We start from the raw sequence: 24652 nt of genomic DNA on the forward strand, positions 1-24652 counted from the left end.
AACCAAACCACCAACTCTCAAATATATCTATAGTCAGGAAAGGAAAATTCCCTAAGGTTTCAGAAGACCCAGTCGTAAGAAAAGACATGCAGAGTTATTATTTCCCCCAAGGGATTTTAGAAGACACAAACATAGCTCTGCAACCATTTCTGCTGGGCAGTTCTTATTATGATTTATCTTCTTCTGGTAATGCCTCTGTGATACTAGCTTAAAGCATAACAGCACTCTGTATGACAGTAAAATGAAGACTTTGAAGACTACCACTAAAGAATGTGCTAAGTACTCCATATTCACATTTCCAAAATAATCCTTTATGGACCATTCTGCACCATGACAGTTTATGCTGTATTACTGATCAAGTCACCTTAGACAATGTGACACATTTTCTGAGGTATTGCAATAATGTTCTGTTGAAAAATTACAAAATTAGTACTTGTGTATGGTATGCAATATTGCAGTCCACTAGAAAATTGTCATATTTTGTAAAAAAAGTATTATCACAGTAAAATTGATAATAAAGTGCAAATGGAAAATTCAATGGGGAAAAGAATTCCTATTTGACAGATATACCATCTCTTGATTGTGTCAGTTGGAATAATGAGCCACTTTTCTTAGCCAAAATTACAGTGAGGTATGGCCTACAATTGGCCATTCTTGAGCAATCCAACACAGGAAATATGAAGTTTAAAATTTAAAAAATACGTTGCTTATATTGTAATGCATTAAAAAATTACTTCCCCAGTTGTTATGATCAGTTCATATGTCTTAGAGATAGGACTTGGGACCTGCTTTTAACCCATAACCCATAAACGTTTATGTTGTCAGACCAGTTGCAATACATTTTAATGTAAAGCATGCTACTTATATAGCATCTGCATATGCATCAGGTACTTGCTCCTCTTGAAAAAAAATCAGTCTAACTTTATGGCTAAAAATTGAAAGGAATGACAGCCTACATGAATTTTTCTCACCACAGCTACTTCCAGGGTCAAATAGCCTGATCTTACTCCATATAGCTATAATTAGTGGATTCCCTTGAAAGAAAAGTAGTTCATTGGAACATCACTGAGTGATGTTACATTTCTTCTTACTGATGAACTCATGATTTTTTGCCAAGACACTGGCAAAGGGTGCTGTTGGAGATGCATTTTTAATTCTCTACAGGCAAATTTGGGAAAATTTTGCTCAGTCTGCTTCAATGAGACTGGATTTTTTGCAGTTCCTGACTTAGCTATGAATTGTGTCCTTTCTGCCTTTGATATTTGGCCCTTTGTAGTAGAGTCAAGCCTTCTTCATTCTGTCAAACTTTCAGTTATGCTCTATGTCTTGAAATAGGATTATCCACATCTTTCCTAAGGGATGATGAGAGTAATGAGCAATTAGTTCACAGAGGGCCAGCTTTTCATGTAAATTTCTTCCTTCTATGTATATCCTGCTTTTGCTAACAGAAATTGACCTTTATTTTTCAGATTTCCAGCTCCCTGGAGTTTCTCTATTCTCCAAACTATACTGAAAAAAAGAGCAATAAAAAGAGAATGTTTCAGTAAATTATCCTATGCCAGTTTAGTGCCAGTGTAAACATAAAACTGGCAAAAAATAATTCTCTGTTTAGTAGTTAACTAATGTTAAGAAGGTTCATTATTATTAAATAAAGGTGATATACAGCTGGAGTTTTATACAGGCATTAAAAATGGAGTGTGATAAAGGTTCTTCTCAGGTTTTATAATATTAAGTTGACATTCTTTTGTTTGGTATATATTGAATATACAGTGAATGATAGAGCTTCACCTTTCCATGTAAATAATTGTGAAAGAAGAGCAGGAAGTTCAGTGTAGAGTGTGTTCTGGGAGTGTCAGTCCAGAAGCAGAATGTTCTCCTCTTGCTTCTACCTTCAGCATAAAGCAAGGGAGAGGGGAGTTAAAATACCTTAACTTGGGATGAAATAATCTATTTTCTTCCCCTTGTGAAATATAGATGATCAGGGATATTTATTTTGAAAAAATACATTAAATTCTTCATGAAATTAATAACATTTCTGTAATAATAGAGGTAGGGTAGACTTTGAGGTGTCCCATCTCATGACATTCATACGAGCTGTGTGCCATCCCATCCTGTTTATAGGAATGTACTCAAAATGCATTACTGGGAGGACAGTATGATAATAAAACTTCCTTCAAGAGACCAAAGGTGCTTCTTGGCATGGCAAGCACAGAGGATCACAGGTACAAATTGAAGTGGATGTTCCTCACTTTATTTCCTCTTCCAATTTCTTAAAGTGTCAGTGTTGGAATAGTTCTATTAACCTCATTGATATGACTAAAATTTTCACTGCCTGTTGCATAAAGCTTTTACCAGCAAGGCTTGCAGGTCTAAGGCAAAATAAATTTACCTCAGAAGGTAAATCCCTGTGGGGATTAAAAAAAATATTATCTAGTTCTGTTCTGAAACATTTTCTTCCTACACTTACATAAATGATCCCAGCAGCCCATTTCTGCACCCCATTGCTGTTCTGCCCTTTCATATTGCCCAGCCATCTGATTTCAGGACCTTCTTTCTCACTTTTGTGCCTGGTGTCTCCAGTCTTTCCTCCTGTCCCTACAAAGCTTTCCATATTTCTTACTCTTGGTAGCTGGAAATATTTATTGCTCTGATCATCGTTGCTGGAGTTAGTGGTAGATATAAAATATCATGCTATCTTTCTTAATAGCTGATTCAAATATCAGTTCTCCTAAGGCAAGCCTTTATGGCAGGGCAGGACTTTCCTCAATGACTGATTTATATTCCAGTACTTTCAAGTATTCAGTTTTCAGGGAATACCCAGAAAAATGGATTGGAATGGAAATGTGCAATGCCTGTTTTCATTCAAGTATATTTTTATAATTATTTCTAATAGATCAAATGTGCTGCTAACCACTCAAATGGTGTCCTAGGAAAATTCTCCATCAGAAGCCTTTTCAAAGATGCTAATTTGTTAGGAAAACTAAGAGATGGAATGTTTCTCAGTTTGTATATTTCAGATATGATAAAAGACATCTTTGTTTCTGAGGCAAAAGCAGAGGCATCCATAAATAGATGGAAAAACAAGCACTATTTCATGTTTCTTCTGCTTTAGGACATGGCCAAAATATCAAGGGAATGCCTTCAAACTGCCCTATTGCTTACACTTGTGAGGAATAGTCTGTGAATAAAAACAGAAATTACCAGATATTTGATTTTATGTTGGGGATAATGTTTCACATAGAGGAAGAAAAAATAAATTTATTCAGTAATAACTTGGTTTTGATTTTAAAATAAAGCTAGAAGACAATGATTTGGAAAAGAGCAGGCAAGTGCTGAGCTGCATGTTAGGCATGGACAATGTAAATCTGCCTGTGCTTCACCATTGCTTTGCCTTAAATGCTGTTCCTATAATCAGGGGTGTTGTTGTGTGTGTTGTCCACATGCTGCTAGAAAATTAAAGCTTTCTAGACTGAACAGGAATGCCAGTTAGGGTCTGCTGTGCTGGTGATTTCTTGAGTAGACTTCTGCCCACTGGAATAACAAATTAATGTCACATAAGGCATAGGATATGTAAAATAGTGACAACTCAGTCAATTTATCACAGCTTTGCTGAACAGAGGCAAAAGCTTCTTTACTGCACTGCAATTTGCTGGATGGTTTGTTCCTTGACTATGAACATGTATTTTCTGTTGTCTCTCAGGGATGATTTTTTTCATCATTTACTTTTTGCATGATTATAAAACTTTTGAAAGGTTTCAGAAGTTCTTAAGAGATTTAAGAAGGTAGTTGTTTAAAGTCTCACAGAACACTTCAGCCAATTTCTCTTCAGTTCTCATCCTTGGTTTGCTCTAAGGGGTTTGAAAAAAAAACCACACAAAACAATTTATGAGCACACCTTGCAGGGCTGATATATTTGTTATCCTAATAGAATATTGCATTTCAGGTATAGCTGCATGCTTGTTTCTAGTGTGAAATGAGGATTCTTTCAAACAAGAATGTCTGTATCCATGAGATACATAAGATTATTTACCTTATATGTATTTTTATAAGGTATATGTGCATATATAGAGAATGTAATTTATGCAGTGAAAAAATAGAGAATAAGTTAAAATACAAATAGTGTTAAGGAGCATACTGGTAAACATGTCAAAGAGTTTAAGATGAATACAATTAATAGAAATCCTAGTTTTCTCTTTTGCTGAGATGGGGGACTAACCAGAGCTTTTGTGCATGAAAGGGAAAAGAGTTTCAACCTAGGCTACTTTTTTTGCTCATTGTTCCCTTTCTCAGCCTCTCTCTGTGTTACTGCCCCAGACAGCTTCAATTCATGGCCTATCTCAGAACAAGCCCCTTTGGCTGTGCACAGGCCACATGCATAAAAATATTATTAGTTTTCAAATATAGCTAAGAAACTTCATCTCAGGCAAAAGTCATTATGGTCAGAGCAAAAACCTAATATTTGATATTAAACATTTCTTTAGGTAAGACTTGTAAAGCTCAGTCTGCTCTGTAGGTAGTGCTGATATCCTAAAAGTTACTATATGACCAACTTGTACGGCTAAATGGTATAGAAATTATTTTGACCTTTATCTTTGCCCTTTCAAATAGAAATAGGGACTTAAGATGAAGCTTTACTTTGACCATGCTGATTTTTGTAGGAATTGTCATGAGTAACCCATTTAGAAGAGGGATGAGTCATTTTGACCATCCATTTTTAATACTCTGAGAGATAAGGGAAAAAAAGGATCCAAAAATAAGAGTTTTGCCTTATAATATTAAATTTAGTGTGATTTATTAAAAATAAATAAGCAAAGAGTAATGAATTCCTGAAAGGTTAATAAAATTTTTGAGAGGTTTGAAGAAAAGAAGGCTAAGGTTAAGGTGGAGGATGTAATTGCCATCTTCAACTACTGAGGGAGTGCTTACAGGGGACACAGAACCTCACTCTTCTCTGGTGCCCTGAGGAAGGATGAGAGGAAACAGACCCCAGCTGCAGCAAGAGAAATCCTTATTAAAAAAAAACAAAAGCATTCTCTACAGTAAGAAATAGCCAAAATTGAACAATTTCCCCAGAAGTTTGGAATTTCCATTCTTGGTGATTTTTGAAACTAGGCTGGACAAGGTGCTAAGGAATCTGATCTAGCTTTGAAGTTGTACTGCCTTGAGGAGGGAGTTGAACTAGATCATCTCTCACCAACCTAAATTATATTGTTTAATTATATTGCTGGTTGTAGATAGTGATATTTCTAAGTTATAGCAATGATGTGGTTCTCCACTTGAACTGTTAGCTTTGCCCTTGTGATTTAAACAACTTAAACCTGATTTTCCCCTAGAGTTTGCAGCAAAGTTAGGAAAGGCAATACTTGTGTGCAAGCATGTTTCTGCATCACATACTGAAGCATTTAAAAGGTGATCCAGGGTAGAGTGCTCAAAAAATCCAAATGCTGATTTTCAAAAAGAAGGCACATTTGATATTTTGTACATTGGTCTTCCTACATCTAATAAAAATCACATTAATTTTTCTAAAAGAAGCTTTTAATAATGGATATTAAACTGGTAAGCCTGGTGAACATTTAGTTTACATGTAAGGAGTTAACATTAGAATATTTTTTAAACAACTATTGTAGACTGTTTTGTACAGTGATCCTGCTAATGTGATAGAACAGATGCTATTATTGGATTTATAGAGCAGGTTTCTGTAGAATTCTGAATGCTGCTGTAGATTGATCACATTATTGCAGGACATGCAATCAAGCTTACAATTACTCAGTCATGGGTATTGGGGCTAAGCTTATATTTAGACAAGCATTTGACATATCAATCAATATTTTACCATGAAAGATTTACTGAAGTTGATCATATCATAACTCATTTGTGAAAAAAAAATTAGGGGAGACAAATAGAAAAAATTCTCCTCTCCACTCAGACTATCTAGATTCCACAGAATGTCTGATGTTCCTTTAGGAGTTATGAATAAAAGTTGCTTTGATTCACTCCTTTGCTCTAAGTGCATGAAGAAAAATAAAACCTAAATAAAAAATATTTTGCTGCAGTAGTTACTGCAAATAAAGATAAATCCACTGGAAATAACAGGACAAGCCTATTAACTTGCAACATTTTCTGCTTCTTTCAGAAAGAGCATTGAAGCAGTGGTTTGGTACTCGTTTGCCTGGCTTTGTTTCTCATCCACGTCCTGAAGGATGAGAAGTGTGAAAAATCAAGTTTCTTTTCCAGGCTTGAAGTTTCTGATATCCAGGAAGGAAAACCAAGTATTTCCATTATTTAGAAAGAGAAACGTAACAGTGATTGGAAAAGCTTTCCATGATACAAAGTGAATATTCGTCTTTCTAAGATGCACTTCTCTTCAGGAGAATGAGGTTCTGTCATTGGCTGTTGAATAATTCGAGACATTGATGATTTACGCCAGACCTGGAGAGCGCACTGTTTGCCTGCCATCTGTCCCAGCTAATCTCCAAATTCCATCTACAAACGTGGATGACTTACAACTTCCCTGATTAATGTCATCTATCATTTTCTTCATAACACAGAGCAATTAATCTCGGCTGGTCCCTGGGGTCCGCCGCAGTAATAGGTTTGTGGAGGGTAGAAACAGCCCGCAAAAGTCTGTTTGGAAATAACACCCTGTAACATCCTTTCCTCGCACCCCATCCCGCCCTCCTTTATTCTTCTTTGCTTTATTATTCCTTTTTTTGGGTTTCTGTGCGTGTGTGTTTTTCGCACGCTGCTCTTGTCTTGCTCCCTTATTTCGCCCTCTCCCGTCTCTCCTCCCTGTCCCACACCCGTGACGGGACACCGGGAGCTCGCTGCCCGTGGGAGCGGGGCCGGGCCGGGCTGCGCATCCCGCAATCCCGCAATCATCCCGCAATCCCGCACCGGGGGCAGCGGGCAGGTGCCCGCACGGGCCGGGCGGAGCAGGACAGGCGGGACAGGAGGAGAGGTCGGCCGCAGCTGCATTGCGGATGGAGGGGCGGGATCCGGGATGCCGGGGGCGGGAGGAGGCCCGCGGAAGGCGGCGCGGGGCACCGGGGGCGCGGAGCCTCCGCCCGCCGCGGAGGGAGGCGGGCAGGGGGGGACGGACGGGGAAGGAAGGAGGGAGGGACGGACGGACGGAGGTGCCGCCGCCGCGTCCCGGCGCGGGCAGCGGAGCGGTGAGTGCGGCAGGAGGGCGGGCGGGCGCTGCGGGCAGCCGGCGGTGCGGAGTGTGCGCTCCGGGAAGCGTCTGCCCTGGGCAGCGTCTGCCCTGCCCTGCCCGGGCTCCAAGGGCGGGGGAGCGGAGCCGCCCAGGGAGGTGCGGGATGTGGCTCGGAGCCGCTCAGGGAGGTGCGGGATGAGGCGTGGAGTCCCGTGCGGGATGGGGCGCGGAGCCGCCCATGGAGGTGCAGGATAAGGCTCGGAATTCCGTGCGGGATGTGGCTCGGAGCCGCCCAGAGAGGCGCGGGATAAACTGCGGAGTCCCGTGCGGGATGGGGCTCGGAGCCGCTCAGGGAGGTGCAGGATAAGGCTCGGAATTCCGTGCGGGATGTGGCTCGGAGCCGCCCATGGAGGTGCAGGATAAGGCTCAGAATTCAGTGCGGGATGTGGCTCGGAGCCGCCCAGGGAGGCGCGGGATAAGCTGCGGAGTCCCGTGCGGGATGGGGCGCGGAATATCCGTGCGGGATGGGCGCGGAGCCGGGCTCTGACCCACGCCCTGCTCTTCTCCCTCTCCCTTCGCTCGGCTCAGCCGCAGCCGCCCCGTGCCCGCTGCTCCTCCCCGGCTGCTCTGGCTGCGGTGCGACTGTTCCCGCCCGGGAGCTGCGAAGGAGCTGGGAAAACTGTTTGCCGGGTGTTCTCGTAGGTGTCGCGCAGAGTTTAGCACTCTGAGAGCGGCTGCTTGGCTGTGGATGCGCTCTTGGTGGGGAGGCAAAGCAGAAAGGCATGCTGTGGTGTGAGGCCATGGCTATAAAAAGTAAAAACGCCGTCGGATGGAGTTTGCCCAGCCCCCCGTGAGCGAGCCTTTGGCCCGGCACTGAAGCTGTCAGGGTGCTTTGTGAAAGCAAATAATTGCAATTTGAAGGAAAAAAACCCCTCGTTTGTCAGGTTAGTTTGTGCGTGTTGCAGGAGCAGGGTGTAGTTGCGCCCTTGAAACACACGGAGCACCGCTCGGTGCCCGGAGCGCTCCGTGCCGCCTGCGGTGACGGGACCAGCGGAGCCGATGTTGCAAGAGTAGCGAAGGAGCATCTGGAAAGAGACCAGAGGGCATCGCACACGGTTAGGCGCCTTCTGGAGCTCTCTTAACCTAAAGGAATGTAAAGAGCAAGGCATAATTACAAAGGAAAATAACTCTTGTAGTAAAGGCTGTTGGCGTAAAGTTGAATTCAAGTCACAGGCGTTTCCTTTTAATAACTCAGCATAAGTGAGTTATTAAAGTCTGTGTTATTATGGAAACTGGAAAAAGGTGGTTCTGGGTTATGGATGTGGCTTTCTGTGTTGTATGAACTATTACATGTCTAACTCTGAGATTGGGAGGGTTAATTCTGAGTGAAACTTCTGATGTGGCACCATTTAACAATTTATAAATCAGCACTAAGTTCAAAGAAGCAGCGCAGAAGAAATTTGGCTTAACATACTTGTACTTCATTAAAATTTTAACTTTCTAAAAACTGATCAGGTCATCCTTTAGCTTGAATGTGTGTAAGACAACATATTAAGCTAATTTGCTGTTTATGTATCAGTCACAAGACCTATCCCGTCCTTTCCTGACTTTAGTTCTCTTTTCAAAGACTCTGTTGAAAAAGCCATTTTTTCTAGATCTCTTTGAGAGCATCTGGGAGACAGTCAGGGACAAATGTGATGAAAGTCGCTTGAGAACATCATGCTGTGCTTTGGGAACAGGTGATTTCCTTAGGTACAAGTTGTCCATGACTTGTTCCTGTTTCAGCTGTACTATTGGCTTTATTTTGGAATGACTGACTTTCTCTTAAGAACACTTATATAATACTACTACTACTACTAATAATAATAATAGACAATAATTGAAGACTTTCTTTAAAAATCCAGATTTATATGACTAGTTAATTTTGTGAGACCTGTTCTGACTTGAAGTTCAGAACAACTGCAGAGATCTTTCTTTTTGTTATCAGCTGTTTCATTAGTTTCATGGCACTACTCTGGAGTAATGCAAGTTTCTGGTGGGATGGTATGGGATCTAATTCATTGTTACTTTGTCTCCTTGGAACAAATTAAGTCTTAATATTGCCAGGGGCTTGCCTTTGTAAGCTGAGGAATTTAGAGCATCTCTAGCAGCTACCACATTATTTCTGATGTTTATAATTCATTTTTCTGGGCAGAACAAAATACCAGAAATTCCAGCTGTGGCTAGGCACTTGGATTCCACATTCATCTTCCCACATTGTGCATTTTATGACAAGGGGGAGTAGTGGGAGGCTGACAAAGTGATAATACTCTGACATATTACTTCTATAGCCTATATATCACACCAGTGTACCATATATTACATCAATCATATGTAGTGTGTCTGTCAGAGCTGGCCATAAGAGCTGAGGGGAGGGATCTAGGATTACTGCAGTTAGGCCCTCCATCCAAATCCACAAGAGAACACCAACGTTTTTATTTGGATCCTATTGAAACATTAATAGATAGTAGAGAAAAAGGATAACTTTATTAACTAGATTGTACTTGATACTAAAAATTTTCAGTTAAAGTAGTAAAATCCCATGCGTTCCATTCTTTGTAATTCCTTAGGTCAATGTGTGCAGGGTAAAATGCCTTCTCACTTATGTCTTCCTGACTGCTTTAAATTTTAGAGATGTAAGGCATTGGTTTATCACCCTTAATCAATAGTCAATCAGTATCCCAAAAGTAATCAGAATGTAATCAGGAAAAGAAAGAATTTTAGTTTTTAACAGCTGCAAATCTGTTTTAAATTGATTTTTATCCATAGCTGTCTACCTTCCTCAGCTCTGTTTCATTAGACTGACAAATAAATGTGTAGATAATATAAAAGATATCCTAGAAGTTCTTACTTTAATAATTAGAAAAAGGTTCTTGCTTCTTCATTTACTTTCTTCTATCCTTGAGACTTTTACCTGACAGAGGTTGAAACCAGGATTAAATGTCATGTGGAGGAGATGCAGGAAAAGATGAGCTAGAATGCTAATACTCCTTTAGTCTGCTGTGATGGATTGTGCTGATGTAAAAGTTACTCTTCTTTTCAGAAGCAAAACTATTCATGAACTAAATATATTTAATCTCTTCTTTGAGCTGTTAATTTATCATAAGCACAGAATGCCTGTCGGAACTGTGCCCTCAACTCAAATTACCACATACAAGGAAGGTACCCAAAAATATAATAATAAAAATATATGGTTCTCACATTTATTTTGATTCACAGACCATGGGCAATTTTGCAATAGAGTCGAATTTCCATTTAAATTTTGGTTTCAGCAGGCCAGTTTTTCTTAATGGTGTGTATTAGACCACTTGGAATTAATTTGCATATTATAAGTAGAAAATTACTTTTGTAATATATGAGTATCCACTTTAACTTTCATATGGTTGACTGGTGGTATGTGGATATACAGTAGCTTTCTTGAAATTTATGTATGAAAACCAAGTCTCTCTTTCCACTGTTGTCCTTATCTCCTCTATTGTATATTTGGCAAAGATGTTCATATCCAAGTTGCTGAAGTTGAGGTCTTTGAAAGATGCTGTAATTAATTCATCAGTCCTCATATTCATATATGAATATATAACCTATGTAAGATTTGTTCAGTGACTGAAACTTGGGGGAGAAATAAAGGAAATACTCACCTGGATGGTCAATGTAAAGTAGCAGTGGGAAAAGCAAAATCTAACCTTATGATGCCTGTGTAGAGAGCCATAGAGAGATCTGAAAGATCTGATGAAAATAGTAGTTTAAACTCACACTAATTTATGATGAGAGGAAATGTTCATCATCAAGAAGAAATAACTGAAGCTGGGTCAGGTGTAAAGGACTGATAGGATGGTCTGGTCTTAAGGAGATAAGAGGTCCTGATTTGTTTGACCAAGTGAAATGAAAGCTGTGTAGGACTCCATCTGCAAACTCAGGAGAGCATCAACAGAAGGGAAGCAGAGGCTTTTGGTAAAGGACATTGGACTCAGAACAACTGAGTACTACCCTCGAAAAAATTGTCTTGCAGAAATTTGGAGAACATTCTCCTGTTGGAACACTTGGGTTATGAAACACCCAGTGGCAGCAGAGAGTAGTTAGGAAGTACTGCAGAGGTTTTGACATGGAGTTTGTCTCTTTTTTCAATAAGGGATTATATATGTCCAGGAAGAATTTGCATTTAGCTTCTGTCAGAGCTCTAAATGTTGTGCCATGCAGCATGCCAGTCCAGCTCTCTTTCAGGCTTATAAAGAAGTTTCAGAAACTCTTCATTCTTTTTTGGTGCTTGCCAATGTTCAGCCCCTCTTAAGTGACTGTTCCACATCAGCTTTAATCTGTTTGTTGCTCCTTAGCAGGCTAAAGCTGCATTATGTGCAGCCTGCCTTTCTATTCTTGATTCTTTTGCCTTTGCTTCAGCAGCTCTCTGGGCTCTCTGAAGTGGGATATAAATCTCTTCTGCTCTCTCACTCCCCAGCCTGTGCTTTGGTCTGGCTCTTTCTCTGAATGAAGTTTCTTCTGAAAACACATAACATTCAAAATGTTTTCAAATGAGAGATGTTTTGTAAAGGAACATGAAAAAATGGGCAATGTAGACATTTTCAGACATTACTCTGTCACTGGCACATACCAAGGGCAGTGAGGAAAGTGAATGTAGTAGTCTGTGGAATTGAAATTCAGCTAAAAATGTGACAGAATTTTAAAATAAAAGACAACTTTAGAAGAGTTTTAGTCTGGCAAATCCTGTTGGCTTTCTTGTCTCTCATTTTGTGTTGTGTGTAATTTTGCTTTTGTGTGGCATGCCAGCATCTCTGGTGGAACCACTCATTTCAGATAATAGCATGGGCTTCTATTTAGCTCCACTGTTCCTTAGAGATGTCTTTTGGATGAATCCATTAGCAGCCATAGCAGAGTATGTGCTGTGCTCTTGCTGCTTCAAGTCAAGATGTCAAAGTTTGTCAAATGCTGCTCTGTCCCTCAGAGGATACTTAGATAACCTATATGCTCTGAGAACAGTTGTTTGTTTGGGTGGAGAAGGGTTTACTTCTAATGTAATTTTTCTTAGTAGAAAGATAGTTTATATGAGTAATTTTAAGTAGATTCCAACTGGAGAAAGGTAAGTCTTTCTCTCTTCCCTGGCCCAAGTGGCAGCAGTATGAAAGTGGAAATCCAAAAGTCATTAAACAGTTGAGTTTGAAATAGGGGTATGTTCGCCCTGGCCAGATTAAAAATATCTGTGAAACCCATATTTATACCGTGGTTAGGAAAACTTGGATGATTTTTTCATTATGTTTATGAAATTATTTGCCTCCTCCTTGGCTTTTTGCGTCCTTAGTCTTGATTGTGTCCACTCTTTTGGTTTTTATTTTAACTTAAGTAACTTCTCCCTTTTGCTTACTCTTCACTTTATTCTGCCTACTCTTATGTCTTTTAGTGTCTGCAACTCCAGAGGCAGTGGAAAGCTTAAATTGGAATTTTTAAGCAAATCCATCTGCTGGGTGAAAATTCTAGGTGTATAAGGTCAAGTAGAATTATATTGAGGTATACATGGGTAACTTACAAATACTTGATTTTTAATAGTACTTCTGGACAGAAATTTCATGGAGACTTTATTATTATTAGTTTAACTTAAAATTTTGCCTAGGTTGTAAAATTATTTAATTTGGGATAAATTGCCTGAAGGAGAAAATAAACACATGGTTCTCACCTCAATTAATTTACTGTATGGGTCTCTACTATGCTAGAACTAAATTGTGTTATCTATCAGAAATGCAGATAGTTCTATTGTAATCTGTAAATTTCAATAGAAATTTGCCTCATTGGGAGGCAAAATTACATTTGGTAAGAAGAACAAAAAGGCCATTGAATTAATTAAAAATTCTAATTTTAGAAACTATTAATTATATCCTATATTTATTGATCTTCCTCTTTTCTTTGTGGTCTTCTAAGCTTGATGGTTTTTTGTTTGTTTGAGGAAAGAGAATAAAAGTGAGGAGAAGCTTACCCCAGATCAGTCAGTAACAATTTTATTATGTTACCCACTACCTTAACACATCTATAGTTTTTATAGTCCTACTTTGAATTTAGCCAGTATAATAAAAAAGCTAATCAGAAATCCATATTTTTTAAAAATGAGCGCTATAGAAATATGCTTCTGAATGTTGTGAATTTTCATTTAAAAATGTTCTGGTCAAAGTACTTTGACTGAAAAGGATTCTCCTGCTTTGCTTCCACAGGGAACTAAAGTATAAATGCAGCATTTTATATTCCCCCCAAGTCATTAAGTGTTCAGTTTTGTCACTGAAGGGAGATGTATTCTCTCCTTGAGTTTAATATGTGTAAGACTGAATTCCAGTAGTCCAGTAACTATATAATAAGGTGTTGTTCCTCCAATTAGACAGATACAAAAAAGATTTATCTTAAAATAATTGAGGACAGATCAATACATTTTGAGAAATCCACTACAGTGACAATGAGATTATGTGGTTTATCAGTGGCATGAAATCTTACTAAGGATGATGGATAGAAATTCCAGATAGAAGCAGTTGTAACAATATACCTTTTGTAGTCTCTGAAATTAATTTAATAAATGTTTTGGAGATTGACTAATACACAGAGAGTGACCTTTTTGTTTAGGTCAGTGCAAAGTCAAATATATCTTGGAGATTAGTATTGATCAGAATAAAGCCAAAATCAATCTTGAATTTTGAGGGTCATTACACTTGGAAATAGGATACAATACTGCAAATGTTGAGTTGTGGAAGGCTTTTACACTAATTATGGAAAAATAATCTTCTACATAGGTGCAAAACAAAAAAAAAAAAAAAACCTGCTAAAAGATTAGTTATTTAAAGAAGTAATCAATTCAGGTCCTTTCAGCTTTCCTTAGTTTGAGAGATGATATCCAACAGTCTTAACGTTGGTATGAAAAGTCGTTTTTGCTTCAGAAGTCATAAGCTGGTGTTTAGGAAAAGGTTAACCTATGTTTGTGTAGAGAAGTGGTTTTTTGTTTGCTTTTCTTTTTTTAAATCAGTAAATTCTTTTCTGCTTTGACTCTTTTCCTTAGATGCTTTGGTGAAATTTAATTTGTGCAGTTGGAGATGCACAAGTGGAAGAGGTAAATTACAATGCAATGCACCTTTGGAATATTGCATGGCAAGCATAATCAGTTTTAATGAAGGAAACTAGTGCTGCTTGCTAAATCAGAAATCTTTGAACAGAACTTTTTATTTTTGCCGTTAATAGACTTTTTTTGTTTATTTTGCCTGATATAAAGTCTCTGTCTTCTATCTCTCATTTAAAAATTACCTGGTGGAAATTTTTAAGGATCTTACCAGAGACTTTTCAACAGAAGTAAATCTGTGAAGATCCAAATTGACTGAAATGTCTATCCTGTATTAGGTGAAATAATGCAAACAGCATTTTGTCCAAGATTCCTCTGTAAAAGACAATTTTCCTGCTTATTTTCAGAACCTGCTAAAAAATGAAGGTTGTTTTGTTTATTTTCTTCACAGAAATCATCTTCTGATATAACATTTTCTGCAGGGAGCACTGGATGATGTTCTCCACAATTAATGGGTACAACTGCATTGATATCTGTGATTATACTTTGGGCTGTCACCTAGCCTTATATATTGAAGTCTGAAAAACTGTGTAAGGTGATAGACTATGCATTTATATTTATTTTAAAAAGAATGCATATTTCTAATCCTAGTGATGTGTTTGAATGCAAATAGAGGTCCCTATATGCATGTGCATGTGTGTGATTCAGGGACCATGTACCATTGTCCTTGAAAATGAAAGTCCTACATAAATGCAAGCTGCTGATATTGGAAGTGATCTTCAAAGCTGCTCCATTTAAAGATATTTAACTATTAATAATGAGCTACATTCCAGATACATTAGTTCATATTCTGAGAGATCAAAGTGCCAAGATTATAGATGGCAGTTCTCAGGCTATAAAAGTCCTTTTACCTGAGCAGCTCCTCTTATCAGTGGACTTCTCTTGAATTTCTCATAATGGTTATCCTCAGAGAAAATCTGTGGTGTGTATATTAAGAAATTTACCTTATTTGTAACTGAAAACATACTTTGAAATGTATTAGCAGAAATTTCTAGAGAGGACTAATATATGCCATCTTTTGCTGCAATGGCAGTTGCTTTCAATTTAAGGCAGGCTCAGCCCCAAAAAAGGCAACAAATCACCAGAAGCCCCTCATAAGTGTTTTTCAGAATAATTTTTAATAGTCAGAATGTAGCTATTTAAAAAAATATCTCAGAAAAGGGGATGTTTAGTGTAGAAATGTCTTTCTTCTTACTGAAATATTTTAGATGAAATTTGCAAGATGATTAATTTGCAATGGACATTCCCACATGGAGTAGTGTATGGGTCCATTTTACTAAGTAGAAAGTGTTTTTCCACAACTGTTCCCCGTTCCCCTGTTTCAAGTACTCATAAAAGAAGATACTAGAATTGAGTTAGAATTATCATTGTTTAGATTCTCAAAAGAAGGAATTAGTATAGCAATTATAATTGGAAATTTATTTATTCTGATTTTTGCTGTTTCTGTTTTTCTTCAAGGAAACTAATGGATAAAAATTAAAAAAATAATTTTTCTGCTGTGTGCAACCTTTATTTTAATACTTTATTCTAGGAATTATGAAATAAAACACATAAAGCACTAATCTATCTTGAGCTGACTAGTGAGCCCCAAATGCCTGTGAGTTCTTCACATCAATCTTCTCAGAGTATGGAATTCAAATGCTAACATATTTAGTATGTGAGACCTTTAATGCAGGAAAAAATGTATATTGAAAAGTGATGCAGCCACCTGATTAATTTATTTAATTAATTTTGAAGAGCCCACTCAAAATGGGTCAGGCTTGCACTATTTGAGCTGACTTTGAGAAAGTTTGGAGGCAGTAGGTAACTTGACCTATATTTTTTAACTGGGACTTTAGAAACTGGGCTGAAGGAAAAATCTTGTAAACTTCTTTCTCTGCATGGAAATATTGAAGTTTGGACACTGACTTAATCTTGTTCCAAGAATTCATGTATTAAATGTGTGCCTGAGTTAGAGGCTGCTTTATTTCTTCATCTGAGAGTTTTGAGTGAAGTTCATTATAATTTTATCTGTGTAAGAGCAGAGGAGTTGCATTTAGCCAGGCATGTGTCCATAAAAAAGGTATTGTATGTCTGAAAAGTGATTCCTTCTGATTTTGAATGATTTGTTGCTTTTTTCAGCAGTGGAAATTAGTGTTTTAGAAGTAAAACACTATTTTTCTTCTAAAAATACTAAGAATATTACAGGACTGATGCTGTGTTGCAAAGTGCTACTGCTTTGATTGGTGTCACAAGTCTCCAACAGTGCTTTGCTTGAACTCTCTCTCCAGTTATATTAATGTGCTACAGTTCCTCAGAAAACAGATCACAGTCCTTTGCCTATTGTGCTATTACCTGTTCATCACAGGAGACACAAATTGTCTGACTTTTGAGTCTGAAACATTTATGGAAATTTCAGTCTATTCTTAATTTAAAATTAGTAAAAGCACAACATTGTGGATGCCTGCTAGTAGTATGACTTGGTGTATTGCTTTTTTACTGTCATAACTCTACTTTTCCCAAGTGTAAAGTCAACCACCAGAATATAAAAAAGTTTGAGAAAAAGAGGTATTTACCCCTAGTTACTGCAGTTTTGCTGATCTTGATTGTCCTGTCTTCATATTTCCAGGCCTTTCAAAAATCTCTGCTGAGCCCCAGCAGCTCTTATTTGCTATGATTTCTGCATAAAAACTGGCCTGATTTTCTTATATAGGAAACACTTGTAGTATTAAATTAGGAGATTTACACTTGGGGTTTTTGGCACTGCCTACCTTTAGTATTCTGTTGTAATTCAGTATTTTACATGCTGACTTAGTGAGGCTTTACAAGTTTCATGGGTATGTGCAAGGACCACTTGAAAACTGAGGAAGGTGGATGTAGAAATCATCCAGCACACAGAAAATGATGGCATGATCTGATCAGCTGATACCAAAGACATTGTGAAACTTTATCTAGATGGGGTCCTCTTGGGCCACTTTTATGTCCTCTTCACACCACTTGCAGTATGTTAAATCACACTGCTTTCTAGGCAAACCAAGCAACAGATTGTAACAAATAAAGTTCTGTGGTTCTGAGGTAGAAAAATGTAGTGATTTTTCAGGTATTGTTTTGCCTGCTCCATTCAAGTTTTTAGGAACACTTGGAACTATCACATTTTTCTTCATTTTTCCAAAAGAAGCTTGTCAAGACATGAAGAGAGCATCTTAACTCTGTGGTGATGGCAGCAGATTTGGTGACCTAGCTGCTTAGTGAACTTTCAGATTCATTTGAAGCAAACTTAATTAAGGAAAAGGGAAAGTATTTTACACATTTTTTTTCTACAATCAGCTTTTTAGTGTCAATTCTTTGTATCAGAGTAGAGGTTTTACTCATGGGCAGCACTGCTATTACGTGCCTCTCATCTGAATGCTGCAGGGTTTGTGTGTGCTTAAAGCATAACTTGTCATAAAAGTGCTACTGATGAAACAAAAACCCTTTCCTAGTTTTTTTTGTTCCTAATTGCCAAATAAAAAGTACAGACAATGAAGACTAACATTACATACTGCAATAATGTAAAAGTAAAATCAAGATATTCAACTAAACTAATTAGAATTTTTTGTTGCTTACCTTCTGTGATTTTCTTATTTTTAATTTTTTTTTAAACTTTTTTTTTTTTTTCTATGTAATACTGTGGTTAGGCCTACAAGCTGTTTCCTAATGTAATGTCTTTATATGGACTGAACCACATCTTAAGCATGGCAGGCAATTGCCATTCAATGCATGTGGTGTGGGAAGAGTGGCTTTGGGTAAAATCAATTTGTGAGGCATTTTAAAAATTAACTTCCATCGTTTTTGTTTGTTTCTTCCTCATGAACAAAGGAGACTTTCTTTTTTAATCAGAAATGGAAATGCATGCCAATGAGTAGAAAATTCCTTCATGTACTCCAAAAGAGTTGCAGTACCAAAAAGAACCTAGATTCTGGTTTCAGGCTTTATCAGCTAAGGGATGCTGCTTGGAAAAAATTCTGCCTCAGGTCACAGCTAAAACATTTATTTAACTAGTCTCATTAGAAAGCTTTATAGACTTCCAAGAGAAATAAATAATTCAAAAGGACATCTGTTAGTAAATAATTTAAATAACCATACCTCTGTTAGTAAATAATTTAAATAACCATTTGTAAGCTAACTGTTATTAGTTACCTGTGAAATATTTCTGAAGAACAGTTCTCCAATGGAAAGGAATGTGTGACAAGACTACAAGAAGGGAATAAGTTGACATTCTTCAATATATGAGACACATTCATAGTATTTAATGATTTATGCTTCACTACCTCATTTTTAGCATTTGACCTTGCAAGTATGTTGTGACAATGAATTGTACAAAGCTGTAAAGTTTCTGCAAAAAAATTGTTACTTGCATTTGAAAATTGTCAGTATTTTTATTAAATGGCCTCTAGTTTGTGAACCTTAATTTGTCTTTCATAGCTTTGATTTTATAGATCTCTGCTGTAGCCACTCTGTGTGTATTTCTCTTTCATGATAAAAGATACTTTTTTTAAAATATGAAAGTCCCAGTATAATCTTTGGGCACCCATGTTGTTATGCCCTAATGTCTCTTCTAGTTCTTCTCTGCAGTGTTGTAAAACAAACAATAACCAGAATTTGAGTTACTTTCAGAAAGTCACATTTTGAGGATTCTTGGTTCGCTATCAAAATAATTTCCAATTAAATCTCCTTCCACTCTGACCCATTGCCAAAACTAATGGATTTTTCTCTGCTGCTGGATATCGAGGAGACATTTTCAGATAGCTGTTCTGGATGACTCTAAAATGCCATTCTTATAAACTGATATAGAGCCCATCTCTTTTTATATGTGATTTGGCTTGTGTGTGTGTATTTTTGCAATGCATCACTTTATGTTTATAGGCAATGGATTTCACCTGTAATTCAACTTTCCATGCTTGTGTGAAAGCCTTCTGCATCTTTGATCATTTTGAATTATTAGCAGGTGTACTTTTCCTTCATTATCAATTTTTGAATAGCTAATTTTTCTTCACTTGCATGTGGAAGTGTAAATATCTCTATCTGCAGATAAATTAAATATATTTTAGAGATCGTATATCCATATTATATATTTTTATTTACATATATTACAATGAATAAATACATTTTCTTTATAGATGCATTATATCCTCTATTCCTTTATAATTTCTATCTTCTATTGCATTATTTGTGCTCCTGTTAAACACACATGCAATAGATATTCATAGATGGTGTGTTTATAGGGAATAAAAGACCATTTTGCACAGAAATGTGTGTATATGCACATACATGAATTCATATACTCCCATATTTGGTTTTATCATCTATATAAAAGCACAGTCATGTTTAATCTTAGCTTTACTGGTAATTTTCATATGTACTGCTTAATCCTTACTCTACTAGTTTTGTAAAATTGTCAGAGAACTTTGTAGCAATTTTTTCTTGTGTTAAAATTATATCAGTGTGGCATGAGAGCTCATGGTGTGGCCCAAATCTAAGACTTACACAGAGATGCTCAAATATAGCAGCTGGCTTCAAAACTAATTTTTAATAATCCCACATCTGCAATATGGATTCACCTGGAAACATTTTTTTGGGGGGGGGTGGGCAGATTCCAATATAAAACTAAATTATTTTTATGAAGCTTAAACTTTGTAAAGCCCTGGCTCTGTGGTTTTAACTTTTGCTGCAGTGGGATGGAGCAATGACGATTTACAAACTATTCACTGCAATTTTGCAAGTTTTTGGAAATAGCTGTCTGGGAGAGAAGTTCCACAACTGGAAGATACCACTATCAGTGAGATTTCATTCCACCTGGCTCTTGTTGCTCTCTCTCTGCAATTGCTGTTGTATCTTGGGAAGGTTTAGTCACAGAAACACCAGAGGTGTTTTTACCTACAGGAACTGAATAAGGACAAGCAATATCTGCATGTGTGCATTCATCACACTGCCATGGCAGCAGTGCTCACAAGCAGAGGGTTTGCTGAGGCCCTGGGGGTGCTCTGAGGGATCTGTGAATCCTCTCCTGGGGGAAGGTTTCTCTGCAGAGCAGCAGGGACTGGCTGGCAGCTTGTGCTGTCCATGGGCTGGGCTGAAGGGCGAGCTCAGACCCAGGTCAGAAGTGTGCCCTGCTACCAAGGGTGAAGATTTGAAGTATTTGAGAGCTGATTTGTTGTCTGTATGCAATAGCAATGCTGCTTTATGCCATACCTGGAGCCTGCCAGATACTGAGAGGCTCTGTCAGTGTTCCCCATGGTTATTTCTTTGGATGTGCTTCCACACTAGAGACATATAAGCTCATTTAAAATATGGCTCTTAGCCTGTGGTGGGTAAGGACATCCTTGTTTGTTGTTTTTCTTGCAGCTGAGTGCAACAAAGAGCCTCTGTTTGTTGAGTAAACTCAGTAAAGAGTTCAGCTGTGTCTGAACAACAGTATTAAGGAATATCAGGCTCTCCAAACAAACCAGAAAAGATTATACTGTGTTTTTTTTTTCCAGCTGACAGGCTGTGTTAGCAAAATAAATAAAGTTGAAGGAGAACAATGACCTCCTTGCTTAAATCAGCTTGGAGAGTTTTTAAAAATGTGTTTGAAATCTGGATGTCACTTTTTAAATCTAATTAGTCCTGGAAAGATGTGTGTGAGATTGAGCCAATGTCACCCAGTCAGCCTTGCACTGCAGTGCTTCCAGCACAAAGATGTTGCAATAAGCAGAGTTTGGATGAGTTTCTCTTGCTGTTTTGTTTTTAATTTTATTTATTTTGGCTTTTGTGGTTTTTTTCCTTTGTTTGTTTTTTCTTTTCTTCAGAGAAGTGCTTCTTAAACACTATTTATGTGCTGTGACCTCCTGTGTGATATTGATTATAATTAATGTTGAATCAGGGTGCATCTGCATTTAATTTTTAAAAAATGAGCTGGAAAGCATTGCTTAGGCTTGTAATTGTATTTTGTTTTCATGCTAAGATATGTGCTTCTTGTTAGAAGAAGAACCAAATATTTACATGTGTCTTGAAACTGTCCCATTTAATGGATGGGAGTGCTTTTATCTGAGTTCCAGTTTAAAAAGTGGTGGGGAGGCTTAGTCCAGAGATTCTTGATAACAGTAGGAATTCATGTAGGAATTATCTTTTCTTGATTTAATCTTGCCCATCAGCTATGAGGAGTTGTGCCTCGTGGTTTGCTGTTTATTAATTAGCTTTTGTCTGGTAAGCACAGGATGGAAAATTACTCTTGTAGGCAAAGTCAAAACCTCAGAGGCCTGAGGTAGTGCAATTTTTTACTCCTGGCCTCAGAAAGAGCCAGGATAAGAGGAAATGTTCCCTGTCTTCTCCCATGATGCTATTTTCTCTATATATCCTCATCCAAAGGCAAAAATGCTAGGAAAAGTACACAAATTCATATGAACTTTAGTTTCTCTTGTCCAAGAATCTGATTTATGTGAGAATATTTTTTGTTTGTTGATGTTAGAAATAATCAAAATAATTAGGACAGAGGAAGACTCTGTGAGTGTTTATCTGTGAGAGAGAATTAAAACCAAATCTGTGATTAAAATTCAAGATTTGTTAAATTATACTGAGTTGGGTCAGTAAGAAGAGAAAGGATCTAGCATTTTTATTCCTCTTTTTCTTTTAAGCTGGAAATTGTTTTCCTCTATGGATGGGGATTTTTTCTGCAGGAGGTGGTTGTTTCACTGCAGTCTATAGCATATCTGCTGAAATATACTTTATTTTCTGTGTGCTTCTGCTTCTTTTGGCCTCACAAAAAGGAATACATTACTTGAAGGTACAAGGTGACCCATCCTTGTGGTCCTTTCTACATAAGATTGACATCCACCAGAAAGTGCTGTGCACTTGTTAAACTTTGGATGAGACCTGAACTACTTTCCATTAGTCAATTGTTCTTGTTACATGTTTTCCTCTGGCTTTAGTACAAAATAGGATTAAAACCCGCTGCACTGTAATCCTGTTATAAAATTTTGTTACCTCATGTGGTTAGCTCACTCCAAGTTAAGTATTTTGTGACAGGTTTGCCAAATTTGTCCATGCCTGGTGTTGCACCACTGGTCCCTCTTCAGTCCTCCGCTGTGAAGAATGTTTCCCTTTCTTGGTTGCTGTAAATGCTGATGCCTGGATTTTAGCATTTTTGTTGTCCTGTTGCCTGTGGCACTACAAGAAGTTTCTGAGGCAGCACATGGCTCATGGTCCCTGTGTGGAAAGCCCTGATCTGCCCCAGTGCCACTCCCCTGTTGCTTCAGGACAGAGCTGGGGATGCTTGCTGCAGTTTCAAGGGGCCAAGCAGAGACAGAGCTGCCCTTCTGTTAAACCTGTCACCTGAGCAGTGCAGGAACACCTCTGGCAGCTCTTGCACCTGCTGCTGCCCACAGCACTTGAGACTCACGAGAGCCCTCTGAGTGTTGTGTACCAAAGATGCACAGCAGGGGCCCGTGGTGTGGCTGTGCTGTCCTCCCTGAGCTGCCTGAGCTGGGGCCAGGGCCCTCCAGGGCTGCCTGTGCCTCTGTGGCTGGCAGAGACCTCACTGCCATTTAATTGGCATCCCCTTGCCCCCCGAGGCTGTGGCTGCTCCCCCATCCCTCCTTGCCTGCAGTGCAGAGCATCCCACTCTGCCTGGGATTGTCATGTCCCTCTGGGGGTCCTGCCAGCAGTGCTGTCCTCAGGATTGCTTTTCAAAACATGGTTATCAGTTTAATTTGCTTAAAATTTGCCATAAGGGGAAAGAGGCTGTGAGGTCTTCCTTCCTGGGAGGAATTTGGACCAGGCAAAACCTGTCACAGAGCATTAGCTGCACACTACCCCTCTGTGCTGCTGAGAAAAAGAGCAATGAAACTAAAATAGTTTGTGTTGCTGTTAAAATTTCACTCCATTGTTCTGTACATTACATGTGCTTCTAGGAAAACCAGATTCTTTAGGAACCAAGCTGTTCCTATTTGTTTGGTGTGTTAAATCCTGAAATCTCAGGTCTCTGACACCTTTGTCTCTTCTGTAGATAGTTTAGTTGCATAAAATCATGAATTTCAATGGAGGGTAAGAAGAAAAGTAACTCTCAGCATATAGACAACCTTTCACACAGAGTAGATGGATTTAATAAACCAGGGTGAACTTACTGACCCTGATAAAGACTTCTGAGCCCTTGAAGTCATCTTTAGAGATATGATCAGTTTTAATACTTGGTGGTGGTTATGCAAATCTGGAGGCTGAAATAATGCTTGTTATAAGATCTATAGAGCTATCATATCTAATACTTTTGACTGGATCTGGCAGGAGATGAAGTTTGCCTGCTTGGACGTTGTAGAAGCATTTTGCTGAGTGCTGACATGAGCTAGGCAGTCTTTAGTTTTCCCCTGGAACCTCTTAAATTGCTTGTTCTTGAATCATTTCTGCTACTTCATAACAGTTAGTTCTAAAGGGTGAATATGTGGTTTTGAAACTTTTCTCTTTTTGAAGAATTTTCATCTAATATTTAATGCTCAATGTAAATTTAATAACTAAAATCTAGTTTGCTTGAATGGACATCACACCAAAAGAGTAACATAAATAGCCAGTTATTGGTGTTTTATAGGAGGATCAGGACAGAGTGCATCTCTAAGGCTTGGGATCTTTATTATTATTTTCTTCTTTTCAAATCCATGATAAAACTGATGGTATGCACCTTAGGCAGAGTGTGTTAAGCTGCCACCTGACCAAACCCTGTCAATCTTTACAGTGAAGCAATTTCATCATTTGCAAATATTATGAATTGTTAATAGTGATTACTTTGCATTCAATTCTGGATTCTGTAAGGATTCACCACCAAAACAAAACCAGTACAGCAGTACTGCTCAGCAATTTTGTGTCTGAAGTTCTGTTTTATATTTGTTAGCATGTTTTTAATTGTAAAGCTCATATTTTATTAAAATAATCAGACAATCTTAATAGAATTTCAATTGTTGGCTGTTGAGATGTTGCCTGTTTAAAAATCTAATTGTCTATATTGTTGACCTTTCTGTGACATTTGTAGAATCAGTGTCACACTCAGTACAGATCTGTGAGTCATCCTTTTTTGGTTGGCTGGTTTTGTTTTACCAGTAGCTTTGTTATTTTATACTGTTTTACTTTGTAACTGTTTGGACCTTTCCTTTGTTAAGGCAACACTGGGGAGCTCTGTTGGCATTTTAATACTCTGGAATGCATACTTTCTGTTTCTGAAGATTTAAAAATATTGTACAAATTGTTGTTATTTAATAACTTATTTTCTAATAACTAGAACATAATAACCACTGTAAAACACTGATACATCATTCTACTTCCTTTATATACAGGACAAATACCTTTTGAACACTTACTTTCATCTCCTAAAGAAAACTTTA

The 24652-nt window shown here is 38.0% G+C and overlaps 1 protein-coding gene across 1 annotated transcript in view; it reads left to right on the forward strand.

Moving 5' to 3' along the window:
* Positions 1–7082: 7082 nt before the first annotated feature.
* THSD7A (thrombospondin type 1 domain containing 7A) overlaps positions 7083–24652 on the forward strand; it is a 254711-nt gene continuing 237141 nt past the window's right edge. Inside the window, exon 1 of the mRNA XM_056484539.1 lies at positions 7083–7169. The gene's annotated coding sequence lies outside the window, so the exon portion shown is untranslated. The remainder of the gene's footprint in view (positions 7170–24652) is intronic.

The sequence above is a fragment of the Oenanthe melanoleuca genome, chromosome 2, assembly GCF_029582105.1.
Source record: "Oenanthe melanoleuca isolate GR-GAL-2019-014 chromosome 2, OMel1.0, whole genome shotgun sequence".
NCBI lineage: Eukaryota > Metazoa > Chordata > Aves > Passeriformes > Muscicapidae > Oenanthe > Oenanthe melanoleuca.